Below are 13,509 nucleotides of genomic sequence, written 5' to 3'. Positions count from 1 at the left end.
ACATTAGGAGGTGTTTTATGATTCAAAATGCAGGGAATATATAGTTTAAAGTTTTTCATTGAGATACACTTGACATATAACATTGTGTTAGTGTTAGGTGTATAACATCATTTGATACATGAATTTATTGCAAGAGTATATGCAGTTTATTCTAATGACCTGCATTATATTTCACACTGGCAGCCTATCTTGATTTGAACTGCAAATTTTCATCTGAAATAGTTTATGTATTTAAGTCTTATAAAATATAAAGTTGAAAATGTAGATTAATATCTTTCAGTACTGAACCATACTGAAAGTGTTCCAATAAGAGACCCAAGTTGCCAGTTTTTTCATTAAAATGTTAATTCACTTCCCTAGTTGGAACAGCCACTTTTTAAGAGGTCAGTAGCCCCATGTGGCTAGTGTGTTCTGAATGTGACACAGCAGTCCCGGAGGCATGTGGGTCAGACTGGCAGGCCAGGGGGTGCCAGCCATCCTCTTGGCTTCACCTTTGGATTCTTGAGCCTGGCAGCCAGTCCAAATTTGCTTATGTCCTTGGCTCTCGAAGTGAAATTTCTTGCTGTCCTGTTTACTGTGGGGATGACTTTTCTGCTCCATATACTGTCCTCTTAGGAGATAGTCTCTGAGTTTGACCAGAAAGCAGAACCACAATGGTCATAATGGACTAAGGATTTATTAGAGGACTTAGATATTATAGGACTTAGATTACGTCACCAGTGGAGGTGAAGGATCACAGAAACATTACCGAGCAGGCCTCTTGAAGTACTGGTGTGCGTGGACAGTCAGGGCTCACAGGGTGCTCTAGGAAGCGAGAGACATCTGGCTGCGAGGGTCAGGCCTGCAGGGGAGCCGGTGCCTCCCTGAGGTGGATCTGGGCTCGTTTTTTCTCCAGGGCCTGTTGTAGGGTGGGATCACAGATGTGGCATGGAGGAGAGCAAGCTGGAGCTCCATGCTGGCATCTTTGTGTCTGTCCCTCACTGTGTCCAATTCTGTCAACCTCATGCTCCGATTTTCTCAGCCCAGCTCCAGGTGAGCTTGGACTTGAGGAGAAGAGTACCGTGTAGAGGAGCTGTGGTAGAAAGTGGGAGGGGGAACCAATCCTGAGACTCCAGTTGGTGGAAGGAATTGTACCTTACCAGATTATTCTAGAGCCTGTCCATGCATTCTGCTCTTTTTCTCGCTTTATGAAGTAGCGAATATGATTTCTAAAATCCTTGGTCTGTGTGGTACCATCCCCATCTGCTGGAATGTCAGAGCTTTGCCGCTCAAAACTAAGCCTTGATGGTTTTGATCACAGGGAGGAAAACTCCCACTGTGTTGTGTGTATGGCAGCTTCTGAATGCAGGTCTTCTTATTTCTTCTTGACTGAAGAAGTAGTGAGTACAATTATGGGGGGAGAGGGAACTGTGCAGAGGTCAGGGGTTAAAGCTGGAATCCACAGCAGGGAGGGTGTTTCTGCTGTGAAGTGAAGGGCCTGGACTAAGTGGGTTCCAAAGCCCCTTCTATTTTTAATATTCTGTGGCTTACTGTATTTAAATTATGATCCCAATTTTGTATTGTTATTAAACTCCTAGTGTCAAATTTAAAATCTTCTAATACCAATTTTTCTTTATAAAAATTTTTAGAAAAGTTTTTGAGTTTATTTAGGGGATATTAAATCCTAGTTACATTACCCTGTTTTATAACCAATGTTTTTCTTGTTCAATATGCTCATTGTAAAACAGACAAAGGGGAAACAGTCCTATGTAGTCCCACTGCTGAGGGATAACTAACATTTTAGCGTATCCAGTATTTTTCTAACACACACATATTTATTAAAGTGAAAGCTTTGTGAACACACTAGTAGTGATTTTGCTCTTTCTCTTATCTTTTAGAGTCATTGATTTTATATGTCTCTTTATAAGTCATTGTCTTTTATATGTCTCTAAAGTTACATAGCATATTACTGTGTAAACACACATAATATGGAATTCTTAACCCAGATCCGTGGATAGAGTTCAGGGAATCTAGGAACTTGGATCTAGGTGAATAGATCTTTATTTTCACTAATGTTTACCTGAAATGTAGCATTTATTTTTATTGTAAACATTGGCAGCAAATCACAAAATAGTAGGGCCTAATACTCTGGCAGTTGGTTAAGTGTCTGACTCTTGGTTTCAGCTCAGGTAGTGATTTCAGGGTTATGAGAGCGAGCCCTGCATCTGGCTCGATGACAGGACTGCGCTCAGTGTGGAGTCTGCTTGTCCTTTTCCCTCTGCTCTGAACCCCCTTGTTTCCCCCTCAAGTAAGTAAAATGTTTGGGGGGGGGGATCAGGATGCCTCGGTGACTCAATCCATTAAACGTCTGCCTTCAACTCAGGTCACGATCCTGGGGTTCTGGGATAGAGTCCTGTGTCAGGCTCCCCGCTCAGCAGAGAGTCTACTTTTCCCTCTCTCTTTAAACCACTCCCCAGTTGCACGTTCTCTCTCAAATAAATAAAACTTCTTAATTATTTTTTTATTTTTTACTTTTTAAAAGATTTTTATTTATTTATTCGACAGACAGAGATCACAAGTAGGCAGAGAGGCAGGCAAAGAGAGAGAGGGAAGCAGGCTCCCTGCTGCGCAGAGAGCCTGATGCGGGGCTTAATCCCAGGACCCTGGGATCATGACCTGAGCCAAAGGCAGAGGCTTTAACCCACTGAGCCACCTAGGCACCCCATCAAATAAATAAAATCTTAAAAAAAACCCCAAATTATCACTATTTTACATATTTAACAACATTATTCTTAGAAGGTAGCAATAGACTTTAGCAGACTGCTAAATTGTTCATGGTTTTAAAAGTTAAGAATTTCAAATTATTGGAGATCATTTGCTTACATATGTGTCTGTTTTAAACACTAGTAGAAAGTACCTAAAGTTAAAACTTTTGGCTATATCTGATTATTTGGATCTAGAATAAATCTCTGAAGTAAAATCCTTTATCTAATATCTTTCAGAGCTTTAAGCGGACTTGTCAGATCACTTTTCAGAAACTTACCAGATTAGTCTCTCCATAGTATATGAAAGCACCCAGTCCTTTTAAAAATAGCTGTTATGTTCTCTAGATCTGCTGTGGTTTGGCACTGTAAGGGGTCTCCAACTTGGCATCCTGTTTAAGGAACTTGTGCAAACCCCAAATCTGAACAGGAGAACCTCACACTTGATTGTGTTTAGATCACACTAGTTTTCCATACAGCTCAGGCACAGCCTCTGACAGCATACTGTAGGCCAGGACCCTGGACCAGAGTCTTCAAGACCTTCTGTTTCAGATGCTGCCCCACCGGGAGCCATAGACGAGGTGGAGCTGGACTTGAATCAGCAGTCCTCTCTTGCTTTCCACGGGGAAGAATTTAAGTGGTCGCTTTCAGAAACGCCACATGCACGTGGCATTGGAGTCTTGAAAACACCAAAATGTGAACTTGACATTTCGCTGAAAAACTGAGAGCTTGGGGGGACGATAATAAGAGAGGAGAGAAGCGAGTGTTAAGAATTGAACCCTTGATAGGATGGGATAGGTTCACTTAATTGGAAAAAAGAGAATCCACTAATAATTTATGGATGAAACAAGCCTGAGTTGGGACATGCATGAGTGCAGACCTGGCATAAGAAAGTTTCCCAGGGTAGGAGGGAGGCAGAACATCTTTGTCCCTGGATTTGGATCCCACCTCTGCCACTTAGTAGCTTTGTCACTTTGGTCTTCTCTGGGCCTTGTTTGCTCTCTAGTGGAAAAGATTGAACCAAGTGGTCTTTTAGACCCTTTCCTGCTTTTCTTTGTGGCTGACCCTCATCTGGTGTGGGACATTAGGGACTTCTGTCCCAGAAATTCTCATCCTAATGGAAGTAATTACTTGTTTGGTCAGTTCTGGCTAAAGGGCCTGAACTATGCAGAACACTCCTATTGGCAAATGATCAAACACTGATTAGAACCAGCCTTAGCAAAATGTGAGATGTGTTGGAAGGCTCTTGGTATATACCTCACAGAGAGGAAGAAGTGGCCAGAAAACTAAGCAAGGATGCTAAAACCAGGGCCTTCAATCTGGACAAGATCTTGTCTCTTTGCAGCCTCTCCCCAAGTGTGGGTTTCATTTTCTCCTTTTGCACAGTTGCCCTTTTATCTGAGGAAAGGGATATGTTCACATTCTCTAGCATCCTGAAGCTAGGAAATGGTTCTTCCTCCACTATATTTAATTAGAAAAATCTCAGAAAGTACTCCCAGTTAGCTTGGTGTGATTTGTGTCCATACCTGGACTGGCCTTCACTCCTTCCTAGGAATGGGTTATTCTGGCCCAGGTTGGCTCCCATGTTCACCTGTGGACCATCACTGTGATCAGTGAGGCAGAATCCTGCGGGAAGATGGCTTTTGTCTAAAGGGACCACTTGGGGACGCCTGGGTGGCTCAGTTGGTTAAGCAGCTGCCTTCGGCTCAGGTCATGATCCCAGCGTCCTGGGATCGAGTCCCACATCAGGCTCCTTGCTCCGCAGGGAGCCTGCTTCTCCCTCTGACTCTGCCTGCCTCTCTGCCTGCCTGTGCTCGCTCTTGCTCTCTCTCTCTCTCTGACAAATAAATAAATAAAATCTTAAAAAAATAAAAATAAAAATAAAGGGACCACTTGGATGCCATAAGAAGAAAAACAGTTCAAACAAAACCCTGGTGTGGGGGAGATTTTTAAAAACATGGCCTAGGAGATTCAGGAATGGGGCAGCAGCAGTCTTGAAATGTGGGTTTGTACACATCCCATTGATCTAAAACAAACAAACAAACCACCACAACCAGTATACCCCACAATGAGATACCAATTCACACGCACTAGGATGGTCATTGTCAAAACAAGAGAGAGGAGTGTGGGTGAGGATGTGGGGCATTTAGAACACATGTGCACTGCTGAATGTGAAGTGGTACTGCCAGAGTAAAAAGTAGTGTGGGTTTCCCAAAAATAAAACTGAAACGTAGAATTGCCATCAGTTCCACTTCTAGGTATATATGTGAAGGAATTGAAGCCATTTTTGTACATCAGTGTTCACAGCAGTACTCTTCACAGTAGCCGAAATGTAGAACTAATGCAAATGTCTGACAGTTGAGTGGGTAAACAGAAGGTATCTACCTACAGTGGGATATTATTCAGCCTAAGGAAGGACATTCTGATACAGGCTACAATGTGAATGAACCTTGGAGATCCTACAAAGTGAACTAAGTTGGACACAAAGGACAGATAATATCTGAGTCTACTTCTTGGAGGTTCCTGAAGTAGCTGAATTCATAGAGACAGAAATTGGTTACCAAGGGACTGGAGATGGGGCTTGTGGGGAGTTAGTGTTTAATAGGCACTGAATTTCAATTTGAGATGAAAGCTTTCTGGCAATACATAGTGTTGACAGGTTACACAAAAATGCAATTTGAATTGTATATTTAAAAATGAATTGTATAGGGGCGCCTGGGTGGCTCAGTGGGTTAAAGCCTCTGGCTTCGGCTCAGGTCATGATCTTTGGATCCTGGGATCGAGCCCCACATCGGGCTCTCCACTCCGCAGGGAACCTGCTTCCTCCCTCTCTCTCTCTACCTGCTTCTCTGCCTACTTGTGATCTCTCTCATCAAATAAATAAAATATTTTTTTAAAAAAGACTTATATATTTAAAAATGGCTAGAATGGTAAATTTTCATGTATAGTTTACCATAAAACAATTAAAAAAATACAACGTACTTCTTGCATATATGTAATTTGATGTCATAAGTGAAAGTGTGTCTGGTGGAATAGACCTATTTGATACCTATTATCTATCTGAAAAATATATAAGCCCATTCTTTAATGGTAGGATATTTTTCACGGTTCCTCTTCTCCTTTTGTCCTATCTCTAGTCTACTTCTCCTATGGAATTTTCTCCTAATGTGATATTTTATATTTATGGGTCTTTTGTTGATCATAGGCTGTACTTCTCTGCAAAAAAAAAAAAAACCAGTACATAAATTGAAGTTTTAAATTATTTTCTGTGACTAAATGGCTGTGGTCTTTGCTCGGACAATTGATTAAGACAATCTCAGTGTTACAAATTTTCATAAGATTTTCTTTAATAATTGTTTGTTGGAAGTGCTTCTTAATTAGATAGATGAGACATTTTCAAAACCCTTGTAATTTTGGATGATTCACTTATTGCTGGAATGACTCAGGGTTTTCAACACCAAATATATTCCTATTTTTTGTTTTTATAGATCTGTGCTCTGAGTAAACTTATTCACATAAATAAATAGATGGGAAATGAAGGAGTTATTAGAGCAGCATCTCTGAGTTGTTTGAACTCCTCAAGTTCTATGCAAAAAATCAGACATCTGTCATTATTTTTAGTCTTGTACTTGCTGACAGTTCCATTCACTCCTTCGTATTTGTGACAGAGAAGGAACTGGAAACCATCTAATTTGTGAAAAGACTTGTTACCTAAGTTAACAGTTACTGAATTTCTCAGTTTTTTTTAAAGTGTACCGAGAGTACTTTATACGAGTTTTAGATAACTCCTGTGTCTATCGTTGTTTAACTTAAAGACCTTGTTTACCAAAAACATTGGGAAAATTACTGTTAGCTTAAGGGGTGCCTGAGTAGCTCAGTCATTTAAGCATCTGCCTTGGCTCAGGTCATGATCCCAGTGTCCTGGGTTTGAACTCCTCATCAGGCTCCCTGCTTGGCGGGGAACCTGCTTCTCCCTCTCCCAGTCCCCCTGCCTGTGCCCCCCGCTTTCTGTCTGTCAAATAAATAAATAAAATCTTTTTAAAAATTTTAAAAATACATCTTTGCCAAGAAAGTATCTTAAAATTCTTTTTATCTTACCACTTGCTTTAAGTATGTACTGTCAAAACCTTGGGTCTATAGATTCTAACTTGCTGTGCTTATGGAAAATGTCAACCATAAAATCTAACGAAGTCAGTTCTTATTGTCAAACCAATTAGTTCAATCAGACTTGCCTTTTGTCAGAAAAAGTCTGACTTAATTTTCCCCCGACATTTTATTATGAAGTTTTCTGACATACAGAAAAGCTGAATGAGCTATGAAGTGAACCCCATCCTGCACGCCGTCTGGAGTCTACAGTCAACATTTTGTCAGTTTGCTTTAACACATACCCACTTAGCTATCCCTTTAACCATTTATCAGTTTGTCGTACTTTCATAAGGTGCTTCAAAGTAAGTTGCAGATGTGGATATAATTCACCCCTAAATCGTCAGTATGTACGTCATTAAGTAATGTTCAATATTCATTTACAGTTTTTTTTTTTAAAGATTTTATTTATTTATTTGACAGAGAACACAAGTAGGCAGAGAGGCAGGCAGAGAGAGAGAGAGAAGCAGGCTCTGCATTGAGCAGAGAGCCTGATGCAAGGCTCGATCCCAGGATCCTGGGATCATGACCCAGGCCGAAGGCAGAGGCTTTAACCTGCTGAGCCACCCAGGCGCCCCTCGTTTACAGTTTTTTGAGGTAAAATGTCTACGGGGTGAAATGCACAGATCCCATATGGATCACTAGACGCATCCCTACAGACGCTCACAGCCGGCCCCATTCCCATCACAATGCCCGTATTACGTCCCCTCACAAAGGTTCCCGTTAGCTCCCTCTGCTCTCCACTTGGTCTCCCGCAGAAGCAACCACCAGATTTCTTTTCACCATGTGTGAGTTTTGCCTGTTCTAGAACTTCAGACAAGAGTACCTAGATAGAATTCCATTTATGGAAAGCTGCTTTTGGTGATTAAGATTCCTCCGTGTTTCATCTATCAGCTTGTTCCTTTTGACCCCTGGGTCCTACTACATGTGCCACATTTTATTCCTGTGTTAATGGTCACTTGGTCTGTCTCCAGGTTTTGGTGGTTGGGAATAAGGCTACTGCTGGCTGTTCAAGTACAGACCTGCTTGTAAACCCATACTTTCATTCCTCTTGGTTGGGAGAACTAGGAGTGGAATTGCTGGGTCATAGAATCGTCTTCTGTTTAGTTGTGTAAGAAATTCGAGACCTTTTTCAAAAGCGATTGCACCACGTGTAATAATGCATGGAAGTTTCGATCGGCCACCCTGAATGCTGGTGGAATGTGGAACCGTTCTTTCTCATTTCAGACTGGTGGGTGTGGAGTAGTTCCTGTGGTCCAGTTTGCATTTCTTTGACTAATGATGTTGAGTACTTTTTCAAGTGCTTGCTGACCAGTTGCATATCTTTGTGAAATACCTTTTCAATATTTTGCCCTTTTTCAATATTTTGAAAAATATTTTTTTCTTTCATTTTTGAGTTAAGGTTTTATACACTTTACATACACGCCACTTACCAGATCTTATCTGTGGATATTTCCTCCCATTTCGTAGCTTGCCCGATTATTTTCTCAATGATGTCTTGATGAACAGAAGTTTTTAACTTTGATAAGTTCAGTTTATCAAACGTTTTTTTCTTCAGTACTTTTTAAAGATTTTTTTAGTGCGAGTGGGGGGAGGGGCAGAGGAAGAAGCAAACTCTAGAGGGAGAGGAGCATGGGGGAGGGAGAAGCTCTCCACCAAGCAGGGAGCCCGGGTCCCCGGGGCTCCATCCCAGGACCCTAAGATCATGACCTGAGCTGAAGGCAGATGCTTAATGACTGAGCCACCCAGGCACCCCTGAAGTTTTTTCTAATGATCATTGCTTTCTTTGTCCTCTGTAAGAAACCTTTGGTTCTGTCCATTCCCCCACCCCAAGTCACAGAGAGTCTGTGTTTCCTTAGAGAAGTTTTTTTTTGTTTTTTTTTTTTTTAAAGATTTTATTTATTTATTTGACAGAGAGAAATCACAAGTAGATGGAGAGGCAGGCAGAGAGAGAGAGGAGGAAGCAGGCTCCCTGCTGAGCAGAGAGCCTGATGCGGGACTCGATCCCAGGACCCTGAGATCATGACCTGAGCCGAAGGCAGCGGCTTAACCCACTGAGCCACCCAGGCGCCCCTCCTTAGAGAAGTTTTAGTTTTAACTTTTTTAGGTCTCTTTGATCCACATTGAATTAATGTTCATATATGATGTGAGGTGGGGGCGTCAAAGTTCATTTCTTTCTCATGTGGTTATGTGGTGGCTCCAGCACCGTGTGTTGAAGGGTCTGTCCCCCCTGAACTGCTCAAAGGCCAGGTATATTGTTGGGTTCGCATTGACCACGTGGATCAATTGGGTGAGAATTTGCTTTTCTAACAATATTTAATCTTTCAGTATATGAACATGGTACATGACACTTTAGAATCTAAACATTGTTAATACTCATTTTAAGAATATTGTAGAAACCACTTTTTATTTTCATGGAAATAATTTGTGGACTTTAATTGAAGATTACTCAGGACTAAAGCCAAGGATCCCATTTTTATGGTTGGGCATCAAAAGTCAGTTGTCGTCTTTCCTACCTTAATACCTTAATCTGTAATGTGATAGGACGTATAACTACAGTCCTCTGTAAGTGTTCCCTCAATGTCTTAGCTGTCCTGGATGCTCTCTTGTCTAAACTTGTTTCACCTATGAGCATGCAGGTTGGCATTAAATTATTCTCTCGAGTGTGAACTTCCGGGGAGTTCTGATTAACTCAAGCTTAACCTTTAATGTTTGGTGAATAGTGTAAGAGAAAGTTAATAAGTAAGCCTAGGCCTGAAGGTTGGCTTTGATCTGAGAGGCCACAGGGAGCCATTGAAGGTACTTGTTTAGTGGAGCGAACACGGTGAAAAAAGTGGTGTTGAGTAAGAATGCGCTGAGTTACCTGGAAGAGACAATCTGGGGGCAGAAAAACCCTTTTAAACTTGGGTTCCTCAGTGTAGCCAGCATACCGGGAGTGTTGACATCATTTGGGAGTGTGTTAGGTCTGCAAGTTCTGGGTTTGACCCAGACCCACTGCATATGAATCTGTGTTCCAGAAAGATGCCCTTGTCCTTCATGTGCCCCTTAAAGTTTGAGGAGTCCTGCTCTGGAGAAGCCCACAGTCTCCTTGGCTTACGAGGGTTAAGGGACATAGAGCAAACAGAGGAGTTGAAATGATCTTGAGATGTCTGACCCCTTGCATGTTTGTTCTTTCTCTTTAAGTTGCCAAAATGGATTTTCAAGATCATTTTGGCTTTCTGGATGTTTGGGTGAGAAAATTGTTTTCAGTCTTTTTAGAAATACATTCTTAGAAATGCTACTTTATGGGCTTGTTAAAACCTTAAGAACCATAAATCATTGACTTAAGTAGACTCGGCTGACTATAAAGTTAGTCATTTGAAAGAATCTAATGGGGACAAACGATCCAGTGTCGTCCTCTCCTGTTCCAGGGACTGGAATCTGGGGATGAAGTTGAGATTTTTGTAAAAGTGCTCCAGTGTGGTTGCTGAGCAAACTATATGTGCTGCTTTAAGGACAAAAGAGGGAAAAGAAAAGAGGGGACAGATCTTACTTTTGCATTGTTGTGATTGTGCAGTTACTAAAGGAATGTGCACTAGCAGCCCGCTAACCTCACATGTTCGCTGTTGGTATTTTTCTGTGTTCCTTTACCAAAAGTTCCATCAGTGCACAGAATTGTCATGTTCTGGTCATGGTATAGATGCAGCTTTGTGGTCTGTTTATGCCATTGGTGTACGTATCTTCTTTCTCCCCAGCGGTTCTCCCTCTTCTCCCTCTCATCTCCGGCCTTCCCAGCTCTGACGTCTGGCTCCTCTTGGGCCCTTTCGCACATTGTTTCCTGTTTGAGTTCACAGGCATTCCTCGTTGCTCGGCAGAGCAGCATTTTGACATTCCAGCCTCTGTTCTCCCACGGCTAGACTCATGCAAACATGTTTACCTTGCTTACCTTCTTCCCTCCTGCCTCCTCAAAATTAGGTCTCCTTTTCCCTAGGATCAGCTTGTGATATCTGCTCTGAACCCAACTCAGGCTTCCCATGGGCCTCAGCCAGCTTTTTGCAATCACCATCAACCCTTGGGCGATGGCTCCTGCCTTCATGGTGTCACAAATGAGGACCTGGCGCTGCTCTCGTCTTACTCCCCTAACTTGCCAGAAAGGACTTTAAATTTTTGAACCAAATTAAGAAACTTAAATCAGAAGCTTTGTATAGGTATGGATAAAGAAAACTTGTAGGAAAAAGCATTTAAGAGAGAGATTGTTCAAAAGGTTGCCTTAGAGTGAGAATTTTCACTTCATCTTGCACTGGTTACCAGCCTTTAGTACATCAGAGTGCCCACCTGGTGCTCAGCAAGAGATCATGAAGACCAGCATCCAGTAAAAAGGGGCAGGTTCCTGTCCAGCATCTGCCATGAGTTTGAGAAGCAAAGAAAAGCTTTTGCTCAGTGAAATGAGCCTTTGAGACCTCTTCCCTCGAGTTAGTGTGGCTGGGAGTGTACTTCTCCAGCTCTCTTTCAGTACAGAGGGAAGAGGTGAAGCAGAATGGGAAGTTGGAGAGATGGGATCAGGCAGCCATTGGAAAGGCCTACAAGGTTTCTGGAGGGGCCCCGGGCTGGTACAGTCAGTACAGTGTGTGACTCTTGATCTTGGGGTCATGAGTTTGAGCTCCACGCTGGGTATAAGGATTACTTTAAAAAAAAAAAAAAGAAGTCTTTTGAGTAAAATGTTTCTGAACACAACTGGCTGCAGATGGAGTGATCGTGCGAGCCAGTTCACCCACCGTCTCTGTTTAAGCCTGCTATCCGGGTATGAGTTTGTTTTCACTGAAGTATCACTAACCTAGAGTGTACTGTTAGTTTCTGGTGTACAGCCTAGTGATCGGACAGTTCTCCATGATACTCAGTGCTTGCCACGGTAAGTAGCGGTGCCATCTGTCCCCATACGTCACCTGCGGTATTGTTAACTGTTTACCTGATGCTGTACTTCTTGTTACTGTAATTGACTCTATTTTTTTATTATTATTTTTTATTTTTTAAATATTTTATTTATTTATTTGACAGTCAGAGATCACAAGTAGGCAGAGAGGCAGGCAGAGAGAGAGAGGAGGAAGCAGGCTCCCCACTGAGCAGAGAGCCTGATGTGGGGCTCGATCCCAGGACCCTGGGATCATGACCTGAGCCGAAGGCAGAGGCTTTAACCCACTGAGCCAGCCAGGCACCCCTCTGTAACTGACTTTAAAATTGGATGTTTGTTCTGGTATAGTTATTAAAATCTGCCCCCTTTCTCTCTCAAAAATGCCTTGGTTTGGATGATAAATTATGCAGTCACCCTATTGAAAATAGAACACTGATAAAACGCTTTGTGTCAGGCAGTGTACCAGACACTTCATGCGATCCTGAAAGGGAGCTGCAGTTGCAGATAAGAAGAGGCTCAGAATGGCTCAGTAACTTGGCCAAGATCGCACAGTGGCAGACCTTGTGAGCCAAAGCAGGATCCATCAGACGTGTAAAGCTATTTAACTTTTCCCAGCCTGTAGTGTTAAGCATTTAATGGGTATGGGCTCCACTGATTTTTAGGATCTAGTGAAGGAATCCTGCAGTGGTGGTGAAAACCTTTTTCTGGAAGAAACCATGGAATGGAGAATGTCTGGATGAGGCTGGAGGTGATGCCTTCAGTGGGCACACTGGGAGTGAAGGTCAGGTTGTATTTTGATCCTGGAGTGCCCCGGATGCGCTTACACATCAGTGTCCTCGGACTGCGTTGCTGCTTGGGCCTGGGTCTGTCAACTTAGGTTGGGTGGGAAGGTTGTAGAAGTGGCATAGATCGTATCACTCAGACTTTCACGTGGGTTCATATCAACTAGGAATCTTGTTAAAATGTAGATCCTTTCTGTGGGTCTGGGGGTGGGGTGCATTGAGATTCTGTATTTGTAACAAGCCCCCACGATGCTGGTGCTGCTGGCGGGCCACACTAGACTGTGGGCAGCAAGAATATAGTCGGCGATCAGGTTCCCTTTGCCAGGGGCAGGAGGGTAGTCAGGAGTACAAAATCCTCACTTGAGAGGTTTGGGTGGGGATAGGGGCTTCTGGGCACAGTTGACCTCGTTGTGGGGTGGAAGGGACTATACGGATAGCAGGGTTAAGGGGGATTGGATATTTAAATGTGGATGTTTTTAATGGTAGCATTACATTTTTGTAATTAATATGTACAGATTATTTTTCAAGTGTACTTTTAGCTTGTGCAAAGTATGAGCATCGAGCGGCAGGAGGGAGTATTCTGGGGTGAGGGCAACACTGGCCTGGTGCAGCGGTGAGCGGGGCTTTAGCAAACACAGAGCGCAAGCGAGCAGTGTCTACAGCCAGACAGGAATAACGTGGATGGATGACACAGCAGCAGATCTCTGAAAGAAAGAAAAGGAAAAGGAAAAAACCACCGAGGGGAGGAGTCCCTCCCACGGACCGGTCATTTCTCCCCTCCCGGCTATGCCTGAGTGCCCCAGGACGTGAGGGTGTACAGTGCAGGGAGCTTGGCTGGCCTCTCCTGTGGCTAACAGCATCACCCCTGCCTCTGCCCACCTGGGACCCTGTCACAGGCGGTCCCAGGTGGGCCGGCTTCCTGTATCTGGTTACTCCTTGTGGAACACAGGAACAA

The 13,509-nt window shown here is 43.0% G+C and overlaps 1 protein-coding gene across 7 annotated transcripts in view; it reads left to right on the top strand.

The window, feature by feature from the left end:
* CPEB1 (cytoplasmic polyadenylation element binding protein 1) overlaps nt 1–13,509 on the top strand; it is a 97,512-nt gene that overhangs the window by 57,712 nt on the left and 26,291 nt on the right. The gene's annotated exons all lie outside the window — the stretch shown is intronic.

Source organism: Mustela nivalis (assembly GCF_964662115.1).
Source record: "Mustela nivalis genome assembly, chromosome: 6".
NCBI lineage: Eukaryota > Metazoa > Chordata > Mammalia > Carnivora > Mustelidae > Mustela > Mustela nivalis.
Note: the sequence above shows the minus strand (reverse complement) of the source record. Positions and strands in the feature narration are given on the sequence as shown.